The 27,986-nt window shown below is 36.6% G+C and overlaps 1 long non-coding RNA gene across 2 annotated transcripts; it reads left to right on the forward strand.

Moving 5' to 3' along the window:
* Positions 1-206: 206 nt before the first annotated feature.
* Positions 207-27,986, forward strand: LOC143666087 (uncharacterized). 2 transcript variants are annotated; one of them, XR_013167370.1, is made up of 6 exons: positions 207-387; positions 2,425-2,521; positions 8,286-8,441; positions 21,486-21,653; positions 25,736-25,874; positions 27,394-27,986. It is a non-coding gene; the product is annotated as an uncharacterized LOC143666087 (long non-coding RNA). The 2 variants fall into 2 exon arrangements; XR_013167369.1 differs by lacking the exon at positions 2,425-2,521.

Below are 27,986 nucleotides of genomic sequence, written 5' to 3' on the forward strand. Positions count from 1 at the left end.
CTTATATCCTGAAGGGAGAAAGAAAAATACATTTTTGGACCAACTGCAGTTATAAATCTAGGATACATGGGGCAAAGAAGCTGCCTGCATCCTGTTCCTTCCCTCTTAATATTAAGACAAGGACTCACTCATGTGAATGAGGACAGAGATCTTCAGTGTTCCAGTACCTCTGTGATGTCAGTACATCTCACTGCAAAGCAGAGAATGTTTATGCTTACATTTTTCCTAATCCACTTATAGAGGTTTACTTTATTTTAAAATCTTTTAGCAGCTTTGAAGTAGTCTCTTGCATGGCTATAGCTTGGCTTACATTTTCCAATATGACCTACAAGGCAGAAGATAAGGATATGAAGCCAAACCTACAAAGGATAAGTGAGTTTTAGTGAGGTAAGTGACAAAATCAGGACTCAGCCACACCATTCTGGAAGCAGAGCTTTTAACGTTCAGTACTGCCCAGCTCTGGCTTCCAAGTACTTGCAATACCAGTTCTTTTCTTTGAAAGTGAATGTGCAGATGAGAGTCCTTGCTTCAAATAAACCTCGTTAAGTAAAGACGCTGTAGTTCATCTCCAGTTCATCTAGCTCCAGCCCAGTGCCCTTTTCACAAAGTCATACTGTCTGAACATCAAAGAATAGACCAGCTCCAGTGTTTCAAGGTCCAAGTGGGAATTTTGGAGCAAAGTAACTCCCCATCAATATTGTCACTACTAGCTATAATTTCTGTTCTTTACTCAGCAGTCACCATGCCCACACTTACCACTTGGTTCTGCCCTTGTCATTTATTGAGCTAATCTGGTCCCCATATCTAACGAATTCTAGATATTTTTTTCTTATCTGTTTACTTTCTAAATACGTATTTTCAGTTTTTATTAGCACAATTGTAGTTTTAGAGAAAAATCATGCATGAAGAACAGAATTTCTGTATACAGTCCCCATATCCTCAGTGTTCCCTATTATTAGCATTTTGAATTGTATGTTACAATTGATGAAACAATATTATTTTAATTTTATTATTGAATATAATCCATAGTTCACATTAGGGTTCACTCTTTGTGCTGTGCCGACCTATGGAATTTTTAAAAAATTTAACTCTGGGGCGGGCCACGGTGGCTCAGCAGGCAGGAATGCTTGCCTGCGATGCCAGAGGACCCGGGTTTGATTCCTGGTGCCTACCCATGCTAAAAAAAAAAAAAGATTAACTCTGGTACCATATGAACAACCTAGAATTTCCCATTTTAACCACTTTCAAGTACACAATTCAGTGGTGTTAATTGTATTTTTGATACTGTGCTACCATTATCATCATTTAATGCTAAAGTTTTCCATCATATCAAATAAACACCCAGTAAAAATTATGCATTGACTCACCATTCTCCAGTTGCCCCCCTGTCCCTGATGACCTACATTCTAATCTCTGACTTTATGAATTTGCATATTCTAATAATTTCACACAAATAAGGTCATGCAATATTTGCACTTTTCTGTCTGACTTATTGTACTCAGCATAACATCTTCAAGGTTCATCTTTGTTGTATCAGAACTCATTTTCTTTTAGTGGCTGAATAATATTCTGTTGCATGCATAGTCCACATTTTGTTTATGTATTCTTCCATTGATAAATGGGTGGCTTCCATCTTTTGTCAACTGTGAATAATGCTGCTAAAAACATTGGTGTGCAAATATTTATTTGATTTCCTGTTTTCCATTCTTTGGGGTATATGCTTAAAATTGGGCCTTCCAATATTATACCTAAATTTGGGATGGCCCATTGAATTACATCCCCCATAAAAGGCATGTTTGGGCCCCAAACACTGATCCTGTGGGTTTGAACCCACTTGTAAAAATGACCTTTGAAGGGGTTATTAGTGAGGCTGTGCTCAAATTGATTGAGGATGGGCCTTACTCCATTACGGTAGAAGTCCTTTTATAAGGACTTTGCTTATGCAAAGGAAATTAGACACAGAAGGAGAAGAAACAGGGGGCAGCCAGAAGCTTGAAGTTGGTGAAACCCAGAAGGGAAAGGAGAAGATTCCGCCATGTGCTTTTCCAGGTTATAGAAAAGTCAAGGACCAAGGATCATCAATAGCCATTGCCAGAATGCTATAGTCTTCAGTCACCTTCCTGACACTTGGACTTTGAACTTCGCCTAGCCTCAAAGCCATAAGCCAAAAAATTGCCATTGTTTAAGACTACCTGTTATATGGTATTTGTTTAACAGTTGGGAAACTCCGAGTCATATGGTGATTCTGTAATTGACTTTCTAAAGATTTGCCAAACTCTTTCCACAGTGATTGCACCATTTTACATTACCAGCAATGAGGTACGGTGTTCCTTTTCTCCACATACTAGCTATTTTTTTTTTTTCATTTCATTAGTAGTAGGTATGACATAATATCTCATTTTGGTTTTGATTTTCATTTTCCAGATGACTAATTACATTGAACATCTTTTCCTGTGCTTATTGGCCATTTGTGTGTCTTTCTTAGAGGAATGTCTATTCAAGGCCTTTACCCACTTATAAAGTGAGTTGTTCGTCTTTTTATTGTCGAGTTGTAACACTGCTTTGTATATTCTGCTATCAAATCCATATCAGATATATGGTTTCCAAATAATTTATGCATTCTGTAGTTCTTTTCACTTTCTTGATAATGTTCTCCCATACAGAAAGTTTTTAAAAGTGATAAATTGATCTTTATCTTTTTAGTTGTGTTATACTGTTTTCTTAATGCCATTAATCCTTTGTCCCGGCTGCTTTAATTTGATTATTTCTTACATTTATTTAGCTGTCCATGATGTGCTTCTGTCACCAGCGCAGTCTCTGGGACTGTGAGCCAGAGATGAAAGTCTTGGTTCAGTCCTTGAGTTTGCCACCAGATGGACCAGCACAAATGTATCCACCCCAGTGCACAGGGGTACTCTGCCAGGGACCCACACTGAGAGCACAGGCTAGTTCCCACAGAGTTGGGGTCGGGGTCAAGGAGGGGCTTGCAAGGACACCATAAGCTTTCCCTGCCATATTTAAGTTGCTGTTTTCTATATTCACTTTCTATCCAGGTATTGAAATGTTTCACCATCCCCCAGAGCTCTGAGGTAGATCGTTCTGCCAATTTTTGGTAGTTGTTCAAAGATTATTAGAGGGAGCAGAATGCTGAAGCATCTCATACTGCCATCTTAATCAATCTGAAGTCTATGCTTACATTTTGAACAAATAAATAATATCATTTGTAAGAAAAGATCTTCACCCTGGAATTATTGGATTGTCCAAACTAGGCAATGTAGGTGTTTATCATTTCATTCTGCAGAACTTTCTTTCTGTGAAGACTGATCAAATAGTTTATTATCTAGCCTCCTATTTCTCATCTGATAGAAAAAAATGCCACGTACATCTTATAAACCTACAGATATACAAATAATTATGGCATTACATAACTAATTCTTTTAAAAATAATGCCAATAACAATGAAAACATGACTGAAGAGTCAAAAGATTACATTGTCGGCAACACGTGCAAAGTTAATGCTGTAATGGTTAAATAGACACTCCACTTTGCAACTGCTGATACTCTTTTGACACTTAAATTCACTCTATTCTGTCTCTGCACAAAATAAAAATGATGAATTTCCATGTATGCCTGAGGAAACGTTAGTATATTATTCAAGCTATAATTTTCATAGCATTGATGAATAAGAAATATAGAATAAAAATGTCAATGGTAGAATAGGAAAAATAGCTTTAAGTATCTTAAAATTTCATATAAGACCTATGGAGAAGAAATTCTTTCTCCCACTAAGGAAATGATTTAGAAATGAACTATAAAGGATAGCACAAAGTAGAATTTCAGCATGCATATACAGCATTCCACTCTTCATTCTATATCGGAGAGCAAATGGGTACTGGTTGCTTCTGTTCACCTTTGTTGAAATTTTAGCCTCCTTGAGTCACCACAATGTGTTTTGATACACAGGTGTTCAAGGTCTTTATTCAGGGAAGTGGATTCTCCACTCTTCACTGGTTCGGTTGAGGACTAGGGTAGAAATTGTTATAAGTAAGCATCACTCTAAACAAGATTCTCAGAGTTAATGCTAGCAGCTGCTCCTTCTCACAGAGCAATACGAGGGTTAGCTGCTCTGTGAGAGCAGAGCATTTCAGACTCATTTCAAACATGAGTCAAAAGTTTTAGAGATGTTATCTCATTGCTTCAAATATCATTGTATTGACAAAGGGTAAATACATATATATATATACTTTGAAAATCTAGGCTGTGACAAATATTCTTTAATTCATTTCCAAGCCTGAATTGACCAGTTTCCTCTGGGATACGTTAACTATTTTTAGTCTAAGGAAAATATTTATATAAAATTCCTGAGAGAAACCACTTACTTATCTCGATTTTCAGAATCCTTATATATAAAAACAAACAAACAAACAAAAAACTCATGAAAACCAGATTAAAGAAAGGGAACTTATATAAAGTTAACCATATATAAAATAAAGGGACTGGGAGAACTTCCAATGGACTTATTTTTCTATTCTTCTGAAAAATAAGTATCTAGATATATATCGTGGTCTATTCATAACTCTATTTATCCTTTCCACATTGGGCAACACACCATTCTCTGCAAGGTGTTTGTTGTTGAAAGGGGCTCTGGGGTATACCTGAAAGAAATATATGTGTAGAGAGGAAATGTGGAGGCTGCAAGTAGAGAAGAATGACACTGTAATAGATTGTCAGGCTAATATTTAGCATTATTCACCCCCAGCATAGGAAAATTAAATTTCATATCATTCTGCTCCTAGAATAGTAGCTTTTGCAACTTCGATCTCTATAAAGTATTTGGGAGCAGAATTGGTGGCTGTGTTTAAAACATTTCACAACTTGAAAACCAAGCAAAACAAAACAATATCCCATTCTAATGAATTTTTGTCTTCAGTCCAACTTTGGTAGAAAGTCATACCAGGAGATTTTCCCCTAGAATAAAACATTTATTAGCAGGAAATAAATTGTCCCTGAGCTAATCCCAGGGTGCATTGTTTGGTGTCATATATGAAAATGCGCTTGCCCCAAACCCAGGATTTTCAAGGGGAATCTGGTCTTAAGCACTGGGTTACAGTTATCGTGGTAAGGATGATACTTTCGAGGAAAAGCATAAGAGGATAAGGGATCATCATTCTTCTAATTGATTCTAATACCAGAAATAAAAGCACTTAGATTTTAGCCACAGCAAACTTGACTTTAGAGTTTTCCTCCATAGAGAGCTGAAGAATTCAGTCCTTTAAACTTAGAGAATAAGACAGGTGGGTCTCAGGAACCACCAATTGATTTGAAGAGCGTGGTATTACCTATTCATTCTAATAAAACAGTATTAATATGGCAACATGCAGTTTGCAGTCTGTTCAACATCTGTACTTCGTAACGCTTTCATTTTATAAACAGAAAAAGATAAATCCTTTCACCTGGACTCGGTAGCTAAAAGCAGAAACCGTGGCTCAGTAATCAAAGGAGAGTTTTCAAGGAGATATCATGGGTGCCTTTGCATTCTCTTTGTAACGTACTGCTCATTTTCTTCCTCTTCCTTTGCCTCCTCCTCCTGTCCTCCTCTTGCTTTTGCTCCTTGTCCTTTCTTCCTCTTATTCTGCCACGGCTGCTGCTACCACTGCTTTGCCATTGCCTTCCTATCATCCCTTCTTTCTCTTCTCCTCCTTGCCCTCCTCTTCCCTCTGAGGATGTAGAGAAGAATCCTCCCTTACATCTTTTAGCTTCAGGTTGCCCCAGGTATTCCTTGGCTTGTACCACAGTACCCTGATTTCTGCATCCGTCTTCACGTGGACAACCATCATTGAATTTAGTGGCTACCCGAAATCCAGGATAATTTTATTTCAAGATCCTGAACTTAATTACATCTACAAAAACCCTATTGCAAATAAGATCATACTGACAGGTCCCAGGGGTGAGGATTTGGAAATACCTTTGTTGGGGTGACACAATTCAAATTTTTGTGCGATACTAAATACAAGACTTTTTCTAAGTCTTATTTGACTAGTTCTCATTTTATTTCCCCCCTGAAACAGTTCTCATATGTTAAATACCATCTCCAGTAGCTATATTAAGCACAATCTTCCAGAGAGATGCACTTTGGATATATGTCAGCCACAGTTTTATGGAGGAAAAAAAAAAAACCCAAATGGATAGGAGAGGGAAGCAAGAACTCCAAATCTTAGCTGCTCTTATTAACCTTTGATATGAGAAAATCTACATGAATAAATAAATACGACTGGATGAATTGTCAGGAATAAGCAATGTTCATTATATATTCAGTCCACAAAGAATTTGAAATATCTTATTAAATCTATACAATATACATGAAGAAAATTTGAACAATTAAAAATAAGAACATGGGATATTTGAATAAAAATAGAAAATCTAATAAAGGAAAAAAGGAATATACTGACCATATATCATATTTGTGACTATAAACGCCATACATTTTTATTTGAATATGGAATTACCTATTAGTTTCCTGGTAGTCATAAGAGAGAGAGAGAGGGCAGAAGAAATAGAGGAGAGAGAGAGAGAGAGAGAGAGAAATCAGAAGTAACATTTTTCTGAACTTTTCAATAGATAGATGAAAATAAAATATAAGTCCTCAGAAGAAACACAGCTTTTTAATTGTACCCTATCAGGTAATTATACAAGTAATTCCTCAGGTGAAAATGTTCATAGAGGGAGGCCACAGAGTAATATATGACATCCTCAGAAATTTTCAAGTTTAGACAGAGATAGTTTTCCCTTGGTGGGTTCTTTCAAACTTTGGTAGGTTCCTCTGAACTTTGGGAAATAATTGTCAAAAATAAACATACAAGTTTTAGAATGATCAGTAGTAAGCTAATCTTTTTGAGAGCATCTGTTTCTCATGCTAGCTTTTCATTAATGCATTATCATATTGTTTCACATTATTTGCATGCATTTCAGTGACCACATAATTCCTTTCAATTAAGTAATAGTGTATTTTTTTATCCAGTTCCTTATTCTTGTACATTTTAGGTTGCTTCAGGGTTTTGTTTTGTTTTTTAATCAAAATGTAGCCTGTATTAAAACTCATTTAGGCATTGAATCTTTCCCTCTTTTAATAATTTATATCCTTTACTTATGATACTTTTAAAGATATGACATTATTTGCACAAAGGAAATGATAGTAGTTTACTAATTATTTTCCAAAAAGGAATCAATCAACATTATCACCAGTGATATTGAATATCAGTTTCACTACAACTTACTAATATATCACCATATTTTTAAGTTTTGCCCATTTTTTAAAAGTCCCTTTATTTTATATATGATTAACTTTATATAAGTTCCCTTTCTTTAATCTGGTTTTCATGAGTTTTTTGTTTGTTTGTTTGTTTGTTTTTATATATAAGGATTCTGAGAATCGAGATAAGTAAGTGGTTTCTCTCAGGAATTTTATATAAATATTTTCCTTAGACTAAAAATAGTTAACATATCCCAGAGGAAACTGGTCAATTCAGGCTTGGAAATGAATTAAAGAATATTTGTCACAGCCTAGATTTTCAAAGTATATATATATATGTATTTACCCTTTGTCAATACAATGATATTTGAAGCAATGAGATAACGTCTCTAAAACTTTTGACTCATGTTTGAAAGTATCAGTCAAAACTGTGCTATTATTTTGCTTTAAATTTAGCTAAACTGAAAATATTACCTAATGGTTTGTTTCTTTGTTGATTTGACCTTACTAAGGTGAACTTACTTTTCATTTGTTTATTCTTCTCACAAAATCATAAAAAAAAAGGAATAACTTAGGAAGTTATTAAAATAGGATAAATAAAAGGATTGCCTTTTTCATTAGTTTGTATATCAAGAATTTATCCTATTCTTAAAATAGAACTACAACTTGATTAGCAGGTATAAAATATTAAATAAATGTTTCTGTAAAGTATTTAAACTCTCAATCTCAGTATAATTATCATTTGTCTATTTATAAAGTCTAATGTGAATAAGTGCCCCAGTATTTTTAATAAGCATTTTATTTCAAAATTGTTTTAGATTTACAGAAAACTTGCAAAAAAAATAATACATTTTCATATACCCCACACCCCGTTGCCCTAAAGTTTAAATCTTAGGATTGTACATTTAATAAACCAATATTAATAACTTACTAAACGAAGTCACATTTTATTCAGCTTTCTTTAAATTTTACTAAAGTTGTTTTCCTGATCTAGGATCCTTTCCAAGATATCCTTTGTATCCTTTGTATTTTGCAGGCTTGTCTTTTGTGATACTCTTGACCGAGACAGTTTCTCAGACTTTTCCAGTTTTTGATGATTTGACGGTTTGGAATATCACTCAGTTGGGATTTCTCTGATATTTACCTTGTAAGAAGAATGGGGTCATGGTTTTATGAAAGAAAGCTCACAGAGGTAAAGTTTCATTTCATCACATCACATCAGTGCTGCATATTAATATGACATCACTATTGATGGGAATCTTGATCACCTGACTGAGGGAGTATTTCTCTGGTTTCTCCTCTGTAAAGCAACTCATTTCTTCCCCTTTCTATGCTATGTTCTTTCAAAGGAAAACACCATGGACAGCCCGAGAGTGGAGTATCTACACTAGTTATTTAGAGTTCCTCCATATGGGAGATTTGTTTCTTCTCCAATATTTTATTAATTCAATTACTTCTTTATATCATTATGTGTCTGTTGACATTTATTTTATACTTTGGGTAAAATCCCATACTACTTTAGTAAATTCGTTGCTCAAATTGTTCTCTGGCCATTGGATGCCCTGGCCATTGGCACTTTGTCCCTTTGACACATCCCTATCATTTTGAAGAGTTTTGGTTTTTTGTTTAGCACCTCTTTACTTTCAGGTACCATGAGATGCTATAAGCCCCTTGCCATATAATCAACTATTTCCATAAGCCATCCTTCTTCCTTTTAATGGAGAATGGTATTAGAAATGAAGCTCTGGGTACCAGATGTCCTGGTGAAGTTCGTCCTACAGAGAGACACTGAAGGCCGTTCCCCCATGTATATCTCTGATTAAGTCACAATAGTCAACACATGATGGATGTTTTCAGCTCTGAGCAAATACACCGTACCAGTACACGGTGAATGGTGATGGTTTTATGATCTCCTGATATTGCTAGTCATGAATATATACTGGTGCATCAGGTATATCATGCCCCTACTTTGCCTTCTTCTTTGTCTGTGCCGCATATGGAGTGCCAAAAGCAAGACTGATTGTAAGAATGAAGGGCTGAGATTAGTGACAAAATATCTTACTGTCTCAGCTATCCCCCAGACACCTCCCTCAGGTGCCAACACCACAATATTCACAACTTCTGGTGCTGACCAAACCCACAGCAAAATCTCTGATAATCATCACAGTCTACTCCATTTATTTTATTGAACAAGCATTGATTGAATATTGACCATGTACCCAACACTATTCTTAAAAAAATGAACACATTGTTGAGCACAACAGTGAAGTCCTCTATCCCCTGCACAGACAACAAGCAGGTAAACAAAGAAATAGAGTAGATCATTTCAACCTACACTTCTTACAAGAAGTGCTATGGAGAAAATAAGACAATGGGATATTTCAGATGTTCAGGAAAGAGACCTGAACAACAAGAAGGATCCAACCATATGACAATTTAATTGTGAGAATTCTAGGAAATAAAGAAAGAGCAAGTACAAATGCCTAAAAGCAGAAGAAAGCTTGGTTTGTTAAAGGAATAAATAGATGGGCTTTGGGACAAGCTGGAGTTAACAAGAAGAGTGGTAGAAAATGGAGGCACTGAGGTAGGAAAGGGCAAGTTGATGTGTGGCTTTCAGGAAATTTTGAACCCATTCTAAGGGGCATTGGAAACTGGTAGGTATGTTAAAGCAGCTGGATATGATTTGATCTGATTGCTGCATGGCAAGGAATTTGAAGAAGGAAAAATTAAAGCTATTACAGTTTATCTAGCACTTATGCCATATACTCTCTTAATTACTTCAGATATATCATTGTAGTCATTTCTTGAAATAATATTGTGTGGTAGATATTAATTATCCCCACTTACATTCTAGGAAATTGAGGTCCAAAGAGATAAAAAAAATATAGATGAAGCACGCATCCAAAGAGATTAAAAATATAGATGAAGCACATGTCACAAGGGACCAACATTTGAGCCCTGTGCTATTTCAATATGTGATTCATTTCCTTTACCCTACTAAATTAGCAGTTATTCCAAAGGCTCAAGTTAAAAGGAAAACAAATTATGAGCGAAGACAAGTTTAGAAATGTTACATTCTGTTAAATGTTGAAGAAAGCATGCCTTTAAGGAATGATATTCAAATAATATTAGGATATTTTTGGCCAACAGTACCCACATTACTTTAATTCTGCCCTCCGTCAAAACAACCTTTACTCACGAACCTCTAAGAGAGATGTATGCAGGAGGGAGACAAAACAACATACTGTTGTTAGCTAGAGTGCTTCCTGAAATCTTTTAATGAACTACTTGAATAAGCTAGGTTGAGCCAATAGAGCCTAGAATCAAGCAGCAGAATTAATCACACACTTCTGCTTAGAGACAAAGTAGAAAAAGGCATTTCCAAGTTCTAGTTCCTAGAGCTGCCTTAGCTATGGTTTCCTGGGTTGGAAAAAAACAGCTCTTGGCAAAACTCCTCACATTCAGGACTCGTATTACCATGTAACAGTAAATACTTTATAGGGGGCTTAACAGACTTTACAGGTCAAAGAGAGAAGACAAGGGTGCTGCTGCCTCTGTGCACTCTTTTATTTCCTTTGAAAATTTCACTCAGATTCTGCAGTTGACTCAGTATCTCACCCCTCCAGGGCTGAAGACAGTTGTCTTTGATGCTGACTCATTTTCAGACAGCAGCAGGCTTGGGTAAAAGAGATGAAACTTAAACTTCCCAGAGAGTTCAGCGCATTTCTGTGGACTGACTGACACTGCACATTACCCACTAAAGAGTCTAAGATCCCTGCAGTAAGGACACTTGCTTAACTTGATGTAATGCATTTCATTTTTTTTCTAAAATGAGATTATTTTATTTTCTACATGATAGCTGTTAAGATCCTATACAAAGGAAATGCTGTGTATACACCTGAGAAATACCGCCCTATATGCCACTGAGTACAAATCCCAAAATCCTGTCTTTTTTTTTTTTTTTCACATGGGCAGGCACCAGGAATCGAACCTGGGTCCTCTGGCATGGCAGGCAAGCATTCTTGCCTGCTGAGCCACCGTGGCCCGCCCACTCCTGTCTCTTGTGTTAAAGGTAGCTCAGGTTCCATAATGCCTATTCCAACCAGTGTCTTCTTTGGACAGGAAGAGAGAGCCCTCTGCTTTCCCAGAGTAAAGTTATTATCGTTGCTGTTGATTGAGAAATACAAAACATAGAGCATGAGAATTGATTAAAACTGCCAGAATCAAACAAAGGTCTTGAGTAGATGTTGGGAAGAAAGCAAAGACAGGGTGGTCACTGAGAGAATGCTGGTGCAAGAGGGCCAGAGGGGTGATTGTGTTGAGATGCGAAGTGACCAGTGGGAGAATCTGGGGAGCACTCAGGGACAGGGTCATGTAAAGTGGGGAGTACTGAGCACACCTCAAACTTAAGGTGGACCATCCTCAACTTCCTGAAGAATAAAGTCATATTAAAAATTAAAAAAACGGAGTAAGATTATCATTTTAAAATTTTTCTAGCAAATTCAAACAAACATGCAAATCAATAAACTAAAATACCTTTAGGAAGAATAGGCTTCCTAACTCAGAATTGTATCTTCAGCCATTTTCAATGTGGTAAGTAGGAATCATGCATACCAGAGGAAATAAGATGCTTTAAAGATAACAAATTGTATTGAATTAAATTATAATGAACCAGTAGCCACAATACCACAAGGATGATGATTCTTTCAAGCAGAGTTTTATAGTGTTATAAATAGAAATTTAATGACTTTTTTCTTTAATTTTTTATTAGAGAAGTTATATGTCTACAGAAAAATCATGCAGAAATTCAAGAGTTCCCATATCCCCCTCCCCCATTATTAAGATCTTGCATTAGTGTGGCTTATTTTGTATGATTGATGAAAGAATATTGTTATAACTCTACTATTATCTATAGTCTATGGTCTATATTAGGGTTCCCTGTTTGGGTTGTACAGTGCTCTGTTTCGTTTTTTTTTTTTTTAATTCCTACCATAGTAGCATAAATACAACTTAAAATTTCACCCCTTTAACCATTTAACCATATTGAATTGTATATGTGAATGCAAAACTTAATTCTTGAATTTCCCTTGAAAATCTTAGACTTATTAAGACTTCCGATATTTAGCTCTAAGAAATTTCCTAATTTTTAACACAGCCAGTAATGTGGAAATAGTAAGTCCCACATCCTCTTACTTCACTTAAGCAAAAATTTGTATCTAAAAATTATTATTTGAATTTCTGAGATAAAATACAGAAGGTTGTATTTTTGTGTGTGAGAATTTTAGTACAAAGGGAGAATTTCAAGAATACTGCGGATTTGTTCCAAAGGCTTAGATTTTCTTTACTTTTCCCTTTCTTTTTGTTTTCAAAATAAAGATAGTGAATTTGTACAAATTTCATTAAAGACAAAGGATAGGCTAAGCCTATTTAGATTAAGCCTAAAAGCTAGATGTGGCCTTTCTCTCTAAACCGACAGAGCAAGTGAACTCATTGTCCTCTCCTCTACATGAGACATGACTCCCAGGTATATGAATCTCTTTGGCAACGTGGGACAGAAATCCCAGGATGAGATGGGACCCGGCATCAAGGGATTGAGAAAACTTTCTTGGCCAAAGGGGGGAAAAGAGAAATGAGACAAAATAAAGTGTCAGTGGCTGAGAAATTTCAAAGTCGAGAGGTTATACTGGAGGTTATTCTTACACATTATATAGATATCTTCTTTTCAGTTTATGGTGTATTGGAGTGGCTGGAGGGAAGTATCTGAACTGTAGAGCTGTGTTCCTAGAACCTTGTTTCTTGAAGATATTTGTATAATTACATAACTTGTACAATGTGACTGTGTGATTTTGAAAACCTTGTGTCTGATGTTCCTTTTAACTAGGGTATGGACAGATGAGAAAAAATTTGGATAAAAATAAACAAATAAGAGGAAACAAAGGTTAAAATAAATTGAGTAGATGGAAATGCTAGTGGTCAATGAGAGGGAGGGGTGAGAGGTATGGTATGCATGAGTTTTTCTTTTTTCTTTCTTTTTCTGGAGTGATGCAAAAGTTCAAAAAAATGACCATGATGATGAATACCCAACTATGTGATGATATTGTGAGCCACTGATTGTACACCATGTATGGAATGTTGGTATGTTATTTATGTTATTTTATCAATAAAAATATTTTTTAGAGAATTTCATTAAAGTAAAATATAAAAAATAAAATTCTTTTGGAAAAAATATTTCTTTGTTCATCTTCTTCCCATCCTCACACCCTATTTCTTTTGCTTTTTACTTGATAGGGAAGTATTTTGACAAATATATTCTTATGACACCAAAGTGTAAGGTTTAGATTTCTCTTTTATTATGATCTGCTATTGTTTTATGCCAGAATATGGAACAAAAGATTTTCAACAGCCCTTCATTTTACCTTTTATTGAAGTTAAAATTTAAGTTGTATATCTGACTATTTTTCAAAAACACCATGGCAATTCTAACTTATGAGTTGCACTATTGTTGAAATATTATTTGACCCTCTCAATTCAATGCATTTCATTTAGATCTTATTTCTAGATATTATAAGACTGCCTGGAAATGAGGGGTCAGTATCCTTATTCTCAAAGCTATCATATGAACACAAACTATATCATGCACATGCCTTTCACGGCATATCTACTGTGGTGATTTTTGAGAGACATCTTTAAAGTCCTCTCACTGTTTCTTCCTACCTCTGTCTTTGTCTCTTCTCTCTCTCTCTCTCTCTCTCTCTTGTGCACGCCCTCTCTCTCTCTCCGTAAATATATGTATGTTTTCAGAAAGTTAAGCGAATTTAACTTTTCTGATTTTTATTCAACAAATACAAGATAATTATTGAGCAACCACTTTGCACAGATATATAAATATTTTGGGGGCATGGGCAGGCTCCGGGAATCGAACCCAGGTTTCCGGCATGACAGGCGAGAACTCTGTCACTGCGCCACCGTTGCACAGCCCTATATGAACATTATTTTAAACACTGAATTCTCAAAGAAGTTATGTGAATGAATACCATGAATTTATCTTTAAAGAAAAACTGTCAAGCTTTAAGTGCTATATGTGTGAGAAAAAAAATAGAGAAGTTCTGAAATAAAAAATTTTGGATATAGCCAGATTAGAAAAATTGGGCGTGATGGTGAAAGAGGCAGGAGTAGCAGTAGCAATGTATTTATGAAAAGACAGGAGTCATTTTTATTTACATTCCTATGTAAATATTTGAGAGCTATCCATATTAAAATGAGGTTCTAGGGTGGTCTGTAGGAAAATAACCAAATGGGGCAGAATGTAATTCAAACAGAAAGCATATCTTTTCTATATTAGGAAATGGTCTTGCTCATATGCTTATATTAAGGATTTGGTTGTGCTTTGGAGTTTACATTAGTTGTATGACCAGAAAGTTGTGGAGTTTCCAAGCTGCCATCCATGAATAAGCAGTGCATAATGATGAGCTATAAAGGATGTGGTGTAAGAAAAGAAACAGACCCCAAATCCTTGCTGCTTTGTTCTTTGGGGAACAGCCTTGAGCTAGCATAATGAAAGCCATGCGTTTAATGCCTGGAGAGGCCTGTTAATTTTTCTGCATTTCATGACCACAGACTTTGCCCCTTTCCCTAGCCAGTCATCTTACCAACCCATGCTATTAGTCACAGAAGGAACCAAACAAGTGAAACTGTGCAACCCTAGACTTTTCATGCGTTAGCTGTTACTATCTTTTGTACAAAGGGGGTGACTCTTCATTTTATTATACATATCTTTTTTACTTATCAAGGAATATCAGAACAAATTCCAAAAATATATTACTGATAATTGAAATTCTAAATATTTATGAAAGGTTTTTTTTTTCGCATGGGCAGGCCCCAGGAATCGAACCTGGGTCTCCAGCATGGGAGGCGAGAACTCTGCCACTGAGTCACCATGGCCCGCCCTACGGAAGATTTAAAGGCTATTTTTTTCCTTTTATTTTTGTGGTGAATATAACTTTCTTTTTACATTTTCTCATACTAAGCATATATGAATTTTTATAAAGAAAACTTTGGTTTAATATTTATATAATAAAGACAAAAGTTTATTTCATGGATCCTGTGACTGCACTGAAGGCTCTAAGATTTAAACAATAGCACTATTTTCTCCCATACTCCTGTGACAGCAATATTAAAGGAGAATTCCTTCATTCAACTGATATATATTGGGTCCCCCTAATTCCCAAAACTTAACTTGTTCTGTATTATATAGCAATGAACTAAGGCAAGCATGGACTCTGACTTCAAAGAACTTACAATCTAATTGGTAAGACAACCTTTATAAAATTTTAAACCTAGAAAGTATGCATAATATAAAATAGCGGGAAATACACTAAAGGAAAGCAACTGGATGGGATGCTTTAAAGTAAGATAAAGTGTTTGCTAGGCAATCATTGTTCTTACGTACACTGCACTAGACTTGGACAAGCACACAGTTGTAGCACAAAATATAACAAGCATTCAGAAAGATAATATGCTACATGTTCAGTTTGATTGCTTCAAATTAAGACTTTTGAAATATTAAAGCTAATGAAATATTTATATTGAGTTGGCATCTGGTCTGAAGTTTCTAAGGGGGCAGAATAAAGCACATGCTTACTTAGTAATCTAAGTTTCATTTTATAGCAGAGAAGTGCATTGACTTCCTGTTCACATTCAAATTCAGTTGAGGTGTTGTTTGCAATCTATAAAGCTTTATTGTCTGAGTCTTACTTACCTGAGAGACCACTTATCTGCCTTCCACCAAGGAAACTTTGGAGCAGGGCTGCTGACAGTTCCCTTGTCCACTTCTGAGTGGCTGATGAGGCAGCATTACCCAAGGCAAACTGCTAGAATTTGGCACTGCTGCTACTCTGCCATTGGGGCTGAATCGATGTTCTCAAATGTGAGAAGACCCGACATTGCTGCCTTAAATTACATTTGTGAACAAAGAGAGAGGTTTTTAATTCGGGTTGATTTTTTTTAAATGATATGAAAATATTACCTCTCATTATCTCTGACCATAGACAAGTAATAAGTACATGAAATATTACTTATTAAAAATATTGTGTAAGTGATTGGCAAATCTTTAAATTATATAGCTATTTCCAAAAAAGTAAATACATGGATATAGAAATTTGCTAACAATCAATTCATATCAGTCTTAGGAAAACTACAACCAAAGTACACTGTTCTAATGCAGCAGGAAAAAATGGACAGGGAATTCTACAATTGAAGTTTAAAGATTATATATATATATTTTTTGTCTACATGGACAGGCTCCAGGAATTGAATCTGGATCTCTGGCACAGCAGGTGAGAAGTCTGCCACTGAGCCACCAATGTACTGCCCAATTATATTATTTTAAATCATAAAATTGTCTAAGCATATCATATCAAATCCACTATCAATATTTTCTCTAAAATATAATATAAAAGTTGGTAGATATGTTTTGCCATTCCAATTATGTGATTTGTTATATGAAGTCATTGAGCTTTTCTGTGCTTTTTTGCTTACTATCAACATATATAAATACTCGACACATATTTTGAACTTGAAACATGTTAGTTTAAATAAAAATATACTGCATTAATTACCCATACAGAACAGCACAAATATTGTTTCTTTCTTCTTTTTTTTTGCATGGGCAGGCAGGCACCGGGAATTCAACCTGGGTCTCCAGCATGGGAGGTGAGGCCACTGAGCCACGGTTGCACCACCCAAATATTGTTTCTATATCCATCAGAATACTCAGTAACTGCATAGGATGGCACACACGCCAAGAGCAATATTCCAAATAACTGTCTTTAATTCAACTAATTTTTTTCTCCATAATTCCAGTGACTCTCAGGACATAATTCATGAGTATCTCATTGTGCAATTTCTATAACTTACATTAGAAGAATGCAAACTGGGCTGTCCTTTTTTCAGAAAGCAAAATTTTCCTAAATAAATATCATTTTAAAATCTTTAGGACTGCAGGAAAAAAATGTCAATTTTGCTTTTGCAGGAAGATTTTCCTCTACGCTTAATTACTTCCACCATCTACTCTATCTTTGTTGAACATAATCAATTTATTTCACTTCCATGGTTATTGCTTGCAGTACAGTGAAGCATGACAGAATGAAATGAAACACCGAGAACAAAATGTAAAAGAGGTCAGACAAATAAAGAATATAAATGATAGGTGGCTACACACAGAAGCTGTGCAATGATAATTGTATCTTCAAGTTTCCTGCCTCAATATGGGACTTGGCTGCCCCCACAAAAAATATATATGTATTTAAATCACATTTCCAACTTGTTTAAATGTAGTTTAAGAAGCAGTCAAAGAGCAAATGTTGACAGAGTGAAAATAATTCCATCATTTAGAAGTTGGATCTATGGGATCACAATGGCCCGTTAAGTCTTATAAGATGTTCTTGATCTTTCTCTAAATCAATAGGCTAAGTTCAAGACGTGGGCGAGAAACCTATTATTTAGAGCAAGGATTATGATCATCTTGTGAAAATTAAGAGAGGCCATTGTAGAATGTTATGCATTGAAAAGATATACTTGCTCTTTAAGAAGATCAACTTGGCTGCTATGGGGAGGATTAATTTCAAGATATCAAAGACAGGAGGAGAAACCAATAGGCGGCTATTACAATTATTCAGATAAAAATGATGGTGAATTGACCCATGATAATGTTGACAATGCCTCCTGCGCACAGATTTTGGTTGTTTACTATATGCCAGGCTTTATTTTAAGTGTCTTCTCGTTGTATTCGATAATCCTCAATTAACCAGGTGAGTAATTTATTCTTTAAATCTTTATTTTACTGACAAAGATGTCGAGATGCAGAGAGGTTAAATAACCTACCTGTGGTTACACAACCAGCAGGAGACAGAGGCAGGATTCACACTGGGCGCCTGCTCCTGGCGCTCTCCCTAATAAACTGTTTCTGGAGATGGGATGGAGCTCACTCATGGTCTCCAGTGAGACGTGGCCATCGGATTGATAGGAATTGTCCTTTGGAAGCTGTGATAAGTGGGGGGAACTACAGGCTGGATACGGTGACTTGGGAATCATCAACCTCTGCTATGCAGTTGACGCTAGGAAGGTAATCTGCGTGGACTAGAAAAATCGACGTCCGAGAAGGTCCCCCAGAAAACCCCCAGATTTAAAATTTGGAGGAAGAAGAGAAGCTCTCCAGGGAGATTAAGACAAAAATAATAATGTCACAGAAACCAAGGCATAGCAGGCTTTAAGAAGGTGATGTCAGAGAACTGACTCCGGCAGGAAGTGGAATGAAATACACGGCAAACTTGCCATGACGTTAGATGTAATAAAAGGGGGGGTCTGAAGTGGCCTTGGAAAGATCTGGGGAGTAGTCGAAGCTGTGGATTTGAAACTGAGCCTTAGGATTTTATATGTTAGAAAGTAGCAGACTCAAAAAAGGAAAAAAATAACTATGTATTTTTGAGTCCATGCTAAGAAAGAGGTATCACCTGGAAATGCTAAATAAGAAATGTGTTCCGGGAAAGAGAATGAAATATCAGGACAGAGTAGGAGAGGAAACATTGAGTGCTATTTTTGAAAGAAAAAAAGTGGATATAGAAGTTCTGGAAAGTAGGAAATAACTGATAAAGAACAAAATACTGAAGCAGCCAAAGGAACCATGAAATCTGAATTATTTGAGAAACGTATATGGCTGAAATTTATACTACATGGGATTGGTCACACTGTGCCTTCTCTCAAGGATTTATCACTTTTGAAGAATAAGTTCCATTCCTTTTCATTCTTCATACTATGTCCTTTGGTGTCTCTAAACAAGGTCTGCACTGACAGTTTTAGTTTAGAAAATGGCACTAATTTCCCTTTCTTTAGATGTGTAAAGATGTGGTTATATGTAAAGGATGTGAATTTTGAAATTAGGGTGCAGTTCTCCATTTTGTGACTGCCCTTTAAAAATAGTAGTTGCTTAAAGCTGTTTCCAAACCCTGATGGTGTGAACCGGTTTTCTAAATCCTCAAATCTGGTATGCAGCTTTATGACAGGAAATTGGCCTTCAGAGCAGGAAAGTATGTAAACAAAGAAATGTGGCTCACAGGAAGGTTTAGTTAAATCAAATCCCAAAGGCTGCCCCTATTCTGAGCTTCTTTCTATATTTTGATTATTTGCAGATGCTTCACGTGAAGCTAGAGATGAAACCCAATAGTTAACCTCCTTACAACTCCCAAGGCACTTTACAGTCAGCCTTGAGTGATAACCAACTAAACCAAACAATGAGAAGGAAGTAAGAAATTTAATGTCATCCTGCTTTCAGATGCAGGATACTTTTTCCCCCACTGGAATCAAACTTCAAGACTAAACTTTTAAAAGAGAGATCCAAAGAATTGAGGATTGAAACTGCTGGGAATCATCATCACAAACCTGAAGGGTTAAAAGGTAGAGTGGTTTAGTCTTTTGATAAAATCACAGGCCTGTTGAGCTTTAAATCCTACTGTCTTGCCAGAAGTGCATAGTTCTGCCTTTTTTGGCTGGACAAATGCAGAGATGCAAAGGGCTACAGATTGGTTTAGATAAAAATCATGGAAACTGTATAGGATAAATTAATGATGAAGAGAAAAAGAAGATATTCGTGTTCATCTTAGAAAGTCTGTCTTTGTAAATGAAATCAGAATAATCTGTGATTCCCGAAATCTGCCTACTATAAAGATGGAAACTAAGGACTGCTTTCCCATCCCTAAATTAAGCAACTGAGGAATGCTGCAAGAAGCTCAGCCTGGTATTGCATTCTCTGTCTCGGTTGATGTGTCTTGTGCTAATGGAGCATGAGACCGTGAGAAAGCACCCTGGGGAAGACCTGGCAGAGAAGGGCCAGAACACTTCTCTACCAGGAGTTCCCACTTCCCAGGCACTAAAGAAGATGCTTGCTGTAAGTATCCAAAGGCCCCAGAATTAACCTTAGAATAGATGCAATTGGGGTCTACAGTGTTGCTGAAACTGATGCAAAGAGAATTGCTTGAGACCACCCACTCGCTGGGACTCTGCTATGGAGGAGCACAGTCAAACTCTCAAACAACTGCCCCACGCCTAAGGGTGCTGTTCAGAGGAAAGCCAGCAGCCTCTTTTCACATTGAGCCTGTCCATAAAGTGCCAGAATGGTGAGCCTGGGCAACTATGGCTGGGGAGGGGTTGCATAGCAACTGTCAGGTGAAAAAGAGAATCTGTGTTTTCTCCTCACCAATATCCAAGAAGCTAGCTGCAGGGAAAGGCAGCAGAGAGAAGAGTGGGAACCACATCAAACCCACACTTCCTTGCAGCTCATACTTATCTAGGGGAAATGGAGAAAGGGTTTTTAGAATGTATAATGAAATTTTAAAATAAACAGTTATAAATCCAGCAAAGCGAGATGAGATTGTTTGAAAAACTGAATTTAGCTGGAAAATAATGGGAATGGGCCAAGGGATTATTAACAAATGTGGCTTTTATCCAGCAGGAATGTTAGGCTTAACATTGCATAGAACTAGTTACTGAAAAAATAAAACCCTTGTGTTTATAATCCAGTAATCAGAGATTGCTCTGTCAACTCATTACACAGTACAGCTCAGTTTTGGAATGAATGCATTAGATTCTACGATTATGACAAAATCTCAATTCTGCAATTTTCACATCTTACACAGAAAGTAGTGACTTCTTTCTTCATAGCTGGGCAATGCGTTTCTATGACTGGATATTTTCGGAATATTTGGTGAAAAAATATGGATATTAATTTAAAAAGTTGCATTTCTCAGTTTTAGCACATTCACAACACCCAAAGCTTTTGGGCTTGCTGTTAGTTATGACCTCACATTCCACTAACTTTACTAACTCTGAATTTGCTTCTACTTCTACATAGATTTGCGTGGTAATTTGGTGCACACACACACTTGCTGTCTCACACACATACATGGACACACACAGGTTTATTTTTCCAGCTGTATTCCACAGTGACGTGCTCATTATAGTCCAGTGGAAGGAGGAAGTAAAAATGGCATCATATCACCTGACTACAGCAAGCAGTAGGCCTGGCCTGGCTTAACATATCCTTTTCTCATCAGGAATAAATTCTTCCACAGGACTGGCAGTTATCAGTTCCTCATTGAGAAGAGGCTTTTTTTGATCTGGGCTTAGGTTTATAAAATTAGATATACATTGCCCACCCTTAAAATGTTTTTTTTTTTTTTTTCAGTTTTGCTGTTTTTAACAACTAGAGCATTAGGAGGTATATTGACTAATCAGATCCAGGGACAGAGCCCAGCATGGGGAGAAGGGCTGCGTACTGATGGGCCAAGGCTCCTGGGCCCTCTCCGGAGACAGTCACAGAAGTATGTCCAGGGACAAAATCATGACAACAAAGGTTTGCTTCAAATGTCCATTTTTATTTAAATTACGTTTATTATATTATTTTCCTAATGGGAAATATTTTAAGTTTTCTTGGTGCCTCTAATGGTCTAAATCAACATATTCTAGTTTTTCCCTGTTGTAGACACTCTTGTGGATTGAATTGTGTGCCCCAAAAAGACATGTCTTAACCTTAATCTTAAATTGCATTCCTGAGGTTGTGACTCCCTGAGCATAGGACCTTTCGAAGATGCGATTTTTAATTGAGGCCTGGTCAGCAGAATCAGGGTGGGGTTTAATCCCTATCACTGGAGGCCTATCAAGAGGAGGAAACAGAAGTTAGAAGTTTGAGAAAGTCATAGGGAGAAGCCAGAAGGTGGAAGTCAGTGGAAATGGGAAAAGCAGACATGAGAGGGGAGAGAGAGAAAGAAAGAGAGAGACATATGTAACTAAAGGTGGAGATCAAAGCAATGAATCACAAGGGTTGAGGCAAGCCAGCACCAGAATGCTACACAGACTGAGGGAAACCCTAGTCTTGCTTGCATCTGAATCCATGAGACAATTTATGATCATTGTTTAAGGCAACTCATGGCATTCATCGTAGCAGCTCTGCAAAATAAGATAGTTACGAAATCTGTAATTTCGTCACGCCAAACCTTTTCTCCTATTGATCACATATGTAGTTCAATATATTTTCTTTTTACTTAAGTTGACTTCTGCAAATGATGTTTTGTTAGCATACAAAACATATCTATTATGCACTGAAATGGTGTTAATAATCTTGAATCCCCAAAACATTGTAACCTGTTGACCTCCATTAGAATATAAACAAATGAAGAAAAAAATATATGCTTAGCAAGTGATAAGCAGACATTCATGGGAAGATATGATATGAACTCACTCGAGGCCTGCCAGAGGGATTGTCCTTTGACCAGGACAGTAATGACAAGCACTCTGAGGCAGAAAAAGTCAGAGTCAGGGCAGAGGGGACACTGGTGAGCATCAGGTGGAGGCAGATTGACACCAGGTGGCTCGGACTCCGGACTTCAGTGCCCCTGCTGTGCTGTGAAGTTTGCTGCTGCCTTGAGCCTGGGGCAAAAATAACCCTCTGCTGACACCATATTGTCTGGCTCCAGAGACCTCTCCGTAAACATAGCTGCCTGCTTTGTGTCTGGGCCAATGGACTTTAGAGACTCTGGTATTCTCTACCTTTAAATGAGTTGGGCACCACTGACCTGGTTATTGCACACTGGTTGTTTTGGCAGCTTGTGATTCAGCAAGCACATAAATGGCATTGAGCATTCAAACTCTAATGGGGCTGACTCTGCAATTTGTGATCATTTCTCAGATAATTTTACGACAATTACATGACAATAGCATGATCATTTGGACTTTTATTGTGACTATTTCCATCTCTCCTGGCTAAACCTGTGCATAATGCTAAGAATGAAACATTGCAGGATCTCACGTGGGATTTTATGGGGGGAAATAGCAAATTATTTTAAATGAGTATTTGTATTCAGATGAAAAGGACCAGGAAAATAATCTAGAGTTCCATCCTGAAACAAAGCCAAGGGCATGTTAATTTTCTGGGGTCACCCTCCTAGACAGAAATCCAATTCTCTTCTTCCATGACTAGTATGCATGTGTGTGTGTGTGTTTCTCCTCACTGAATTTCTGAATCATCCCTTGGTCTATATTTTTAAAACCTATGGGATTTGGATATTTATGGAGGACAAGAAGAGAAAAGACTTTTATGATGCCAGAGATGCAGACATAGAGTGATCATGAGAAGGCATCTTGACTTTAATTAAAGAGAGTTCATACTGGGGCATCCTGGGAAATACAATTGGAGAAGGAGGCTTTAGAATCTAAATGAAAATTCCTAAATGTGATTTAAGAGGCAAAGTGGAGTCATTGTGATTTACTGAAAAAAATGGTTTTCTTTGGAATCAGAAATTTGGCAGCAGGATTTTTGAGTCTTGGAAGTGGAACTTCATTGAACAGCGAGGACTGGAAATGCTATTTGAGTCATCAGCATAGAGGAAATATGTGACGCTATGAAGATTTATGAACTCTCTGAGAGGGTGAACTTAAAGGGTCATGAGTAAATGCAGAGCTACAGAGAAATTTAGATCTATGGGCTGGTAGGAGAAAGAAGCAATCATAAAGGATAGAGTAAGAGAGCACAGAAATGTACATTTGGCAATTAGGTGTGGCAGTTACAATGTAACAAAGATGCAATTTCAAGGAGAAAGATATCTACTAAGTAGAAAATGATGCAGATTTAAATTAGATCTTTGGATCTTGCAATAACAATTTTGGTGAGCTTCCATAGTTTTTCAATGACTTCAAAGGGAAAAGTGGGTTAAAGTATTCATTTATTCTTTACTTTGTTTATTCAATGAATATTTATTGAACTGCTATTCTAGGCTAGGCATGCTTTGTTGAGGATTTTATGTCATTTATGACCAATGCCTGATAAGACATCTTCATCCTTGGCTTTTCTCCAGCTTGCTTAGGTCTAGTACACTGCTCCTAGGCTATTCAATAATGCCACGATTTCCTCAGATCCTTCTCAAGAGTAACAACCTCAGTAGATTTCTATGAGATTGTGACTTTGGTCCCAAATAGAGAAAATCATTTGAGGATCTTTCTAATATTTGTGCTAGCTAATTAGGAGAACAATTATTTTGGTTTGTATGGGGGGTTTTTGTTTTTATATGTACATTTATAGTTAAGAATTTCAGGGTAAAGGCCATTGCTGTATGTATCTCTGGTAATTTCATATTTGGTTTTAGTAAGCTGTGGCTGGCTAACAGGACAAGCTAGTAGGCCACAAATTTATGAATATCCCTTTAACACCTGCAGGAAATAACTCTACACTATGGTACATATCTTACCTCTACCCCAAGGCTCTGAAATCTCATTAAAAGGAAGCCAAAGAAGGCACAGTTTTAGATCATCGGAAAAGGATGACTTTAAATATATCAAAGGTTAATTTTTTTCAAATTGTCTTCTAGATCAGTCTCTTAAGAGATTTAGTTCATTCTCCCAAGCTAAGGGATGCTCAATTCATTTATTCGTTCCACAATATTTGTTGACCAGTTCTGAGATTGTGTAAATAAAGCAATGAGCAGAGACAAGGTTATTTTTCAGTGGTGCTTACATTTCTAATGGGGAATGTTATACAATAAATACATAAATAATTTGGGGTAATTTCAACTCCTATGAAGAAAAATAGAAGATGAGAAAAAAATGAAGTGTGAACTGGGAATTGAGATAGGGGGTGACTTCTTATGTGCAATATATGATTAGGGAAAGAATCTCTGAAGCAATGATATTAGAATTAGAACTTGAATGAAGTGAGAAAGTGAGCTGCAAATAGCTCTTCTGAAGGAAGAGGGTTCCATAGGAGAGAAACAGCAAGATCAAAATCTTGCAGAGGGAAATGACTTGAGCATGTTTGAGAAGCAAAAGGAAAGGGCAATTGCAGGACAGGGATGGGGAGCAAATGTTAGAACAGTAGCTGGAGACATACTGTATCAGTTTCCTAAGAATGCTGTAACAAAGTGCCACAAACTGGCTTGTTTAATATAACAGAGATTTATTGTCTCACAGTTCTGAGTTTGAAGTCCAAAAAAGCTGTCAGCAGAATTGTCATTTCTCTAGGGGAGGAAACTTCTGTGTCTCATCCTTGTTTCTGGTGATTGCCAGCAATCCTTAGCATCCCTTGGCTTATAGAAGCATCACTCTAATCTCTGCCTCTTTCGTCATATGATTTTCTTTTTGTGTCTGTATGTCTGTGTCCAAATTTACCACTTTTTATAAGGACAACAGTCATTGAATCCACCCTAATAGCCTCATTTAACTTTATTAGATCCGCAAGGACCAAAATCCAAATAAGGCCACATTCACAGGTATCAGGGATTAGGACATCAACATATTTTGGGGGGATAAAATTTAACCCGGGACAGCTAGTTAAGTCCAAATCACTAGAGGTTTAGTTGTCAGTTGGGATTTTAGTCTAAAGGATATAAGAAGCCACTGGCGGGTTTGGAGCGAAAGAAATGATACTATCTGATTTGCACATTGAAGATGTCACAGGGCTACTTTTGAACACGTGTGAAAAGAAAGGGACCATTCAAGAGGCTACGTATTGGAGAGAGGCACACAAGTTAGGCTAAGATCGCGTCCATGAAGGGCAAACATGAACCAAGCCGAGATTTGCTGCACAGTGAGTAGTAAATTCAGAGAACAAGCTTCTTTATATTGAACAGATTTTATTACAAATAGGAGGATAGTTTATCTTATCCTAGTGTGGTTGCGATTAGACAGAAGCAAAAAAAAGAAGCCAAATATGAATCAACGGAAGAAGAGGGAGTTATGAAAAGTTTCCTTATTTTAATGTTAACCAGTCCATGTAATATAGCTCCAGATGATTTGAAGAAAACAAAACAGCAATTGAGACTAGTGGGACCATGACTTTTGGATTTTTACAACCTTTCAACCTTTACCAAGAAAGACCAACGTTGTGAAGTCCTCTTTTTATTTCTTCAACTAAAGGATATTGAAAAACAATGTCAAAAATGACATCACTTCCCTCCATCATTTAGTAAACGGAAAGACAGCATAATAGCCAAAAGTTAGAAAGTGCTTTTTTCAGGATAGTATCTATCCTGTAATTATGTTTCTCTCACTTTGTGGTAAACTTGGTCCATTATTCGTATTTTTCTTTGCTTTCATTGTCGAAGCTTTATGATCAAGCTCCAAATACTGCCCTATCATATAAAAATTGGCATTATACTTCAAGATTACTTTGTGTAATATTAAATTTGCAATTATTGCAGCACTTGCAGAGGCACTCATAGCTTTGCTTTTACACTTAAGTTAGGGTTTGCAGATAAAGCATAGGACACCCAGTTTTATTTGAATTTTAGATAAACAACAAATAGTTCTTTTTTTTAGTATAAGTATGTCCTAAATATTGCATGGAATATGTGCAGAAGAAAAGTAATTTTCTTTATCTGAAATTCAAATTTAACTGAATGTTCTATATTTTTTAATTCCCAAATCTGTCAACCATAACCCAGGTCCCTTCAAGACGCTCCTGAGTGCATGCCCATTTGTAGTTTACTCTGTATTGCTTACTGTCAAAATGCTTCTATGCTGTCACCAAGAATATCTGTGCCTATTAGAATTTCCAGACACCCCAAAAGAGCAGTTGCCTAGTTTCTATATCAGTCTCAATTTCCTTATCACCCTTTTGTGGTTAGTTATAAAAATAATGAAATAATGCAGGTTATGTGCTGAAGTAGAACTATCTTAACCTCTAATCCCTATCAGTGAAGGGTGCAGAGTTTATGGTATTGGTGCATATGTGTTGACGCTTCTGAATCCTGTAAGTTAAGTGCTTAAATTATAAGCATCCCAGCCATATGTTATTAAATAATTGAAAGAGAGGGTGTTTCCTTCCCTCATGTACACATGAATGTGCTGCTACAGCCCTTGGTATTACTTTGAATATTTTGCTTCCTTACACTAAAAGCAAATACAATGGAACATTTGGTAAGATTTCCAGTTAATGGATAGAAAGAAACTTATGATTCTTTCTTATAGGGAGCTGCTTCTAATCCAAACTCACCTTTGCATTTTTTATTTCTGATTTGTATTTCTATTTTAAAAGGGCATTTTGAATGATCTTCACAAAGATGCCATCTTTATTCCCCAGAAATCTTTTTTTCCTTTTTCTGCAGGAAAGAAGAAAGACTACTCTTTCACTTATACTTTTCTTCAATCTGAAATAAACCCAGACAGTGAGTCTGGAAGTCTTTGAAGAAAGAGACAGAGACACTGACTAAAAGAGAGAGAGAGAGACCTTGTTTCCTTGCAATTTGCAGATGTAATTATCCTGAATATGGGGGAGGAAGCTGAAGCAGCTGGCATGGATTTTTGACAACCGCATTTAAATTGTTTATAAGAAACTCTCTCCAGTAAACATAGTTGTTCCAGATGCAATGAGAGATTGTGGCATATGAAATCTGAGAGCGAAAAATCAACAAAACCAGTTATGCTGTGCTCAGAAAGCATGCAATGGGATGCAAGGCCATTTATACAGAGAATGGCAACCAAACAGGTCAAGGTTAGGTCTGTTGAATGAGCCTTCAATATTTGCACTATTTTCAAGGTGTGGGAGTCTTAGATGTGACTTAGTAGATGGAACTGTGGAGAGAAATGACCCACACGCAATACTTCAAAAAGAAAATAATATTTACATTTATTTCCAATATTCTTATTCAGGAGTGCAATAAGAAATCAAATGAACTTTATGTAAAATATAACCCCTAAA

The sequence above is a fragment of the Tamandua tetradactyla genome, chromosome 22, assembly GCF_023851605.1.
Source record: "Tamandua tetradactyla isolate mTamTet1 chromosome 22, mTamTet1.pri, whole genome shotgun sequence".
Lineage (NCBI taxonomy): Eukaryota > Metazoa > Chordata > Mammalia > Pilosa > Myrmecophagidae > Tamandua > Tamandua tetradactyla.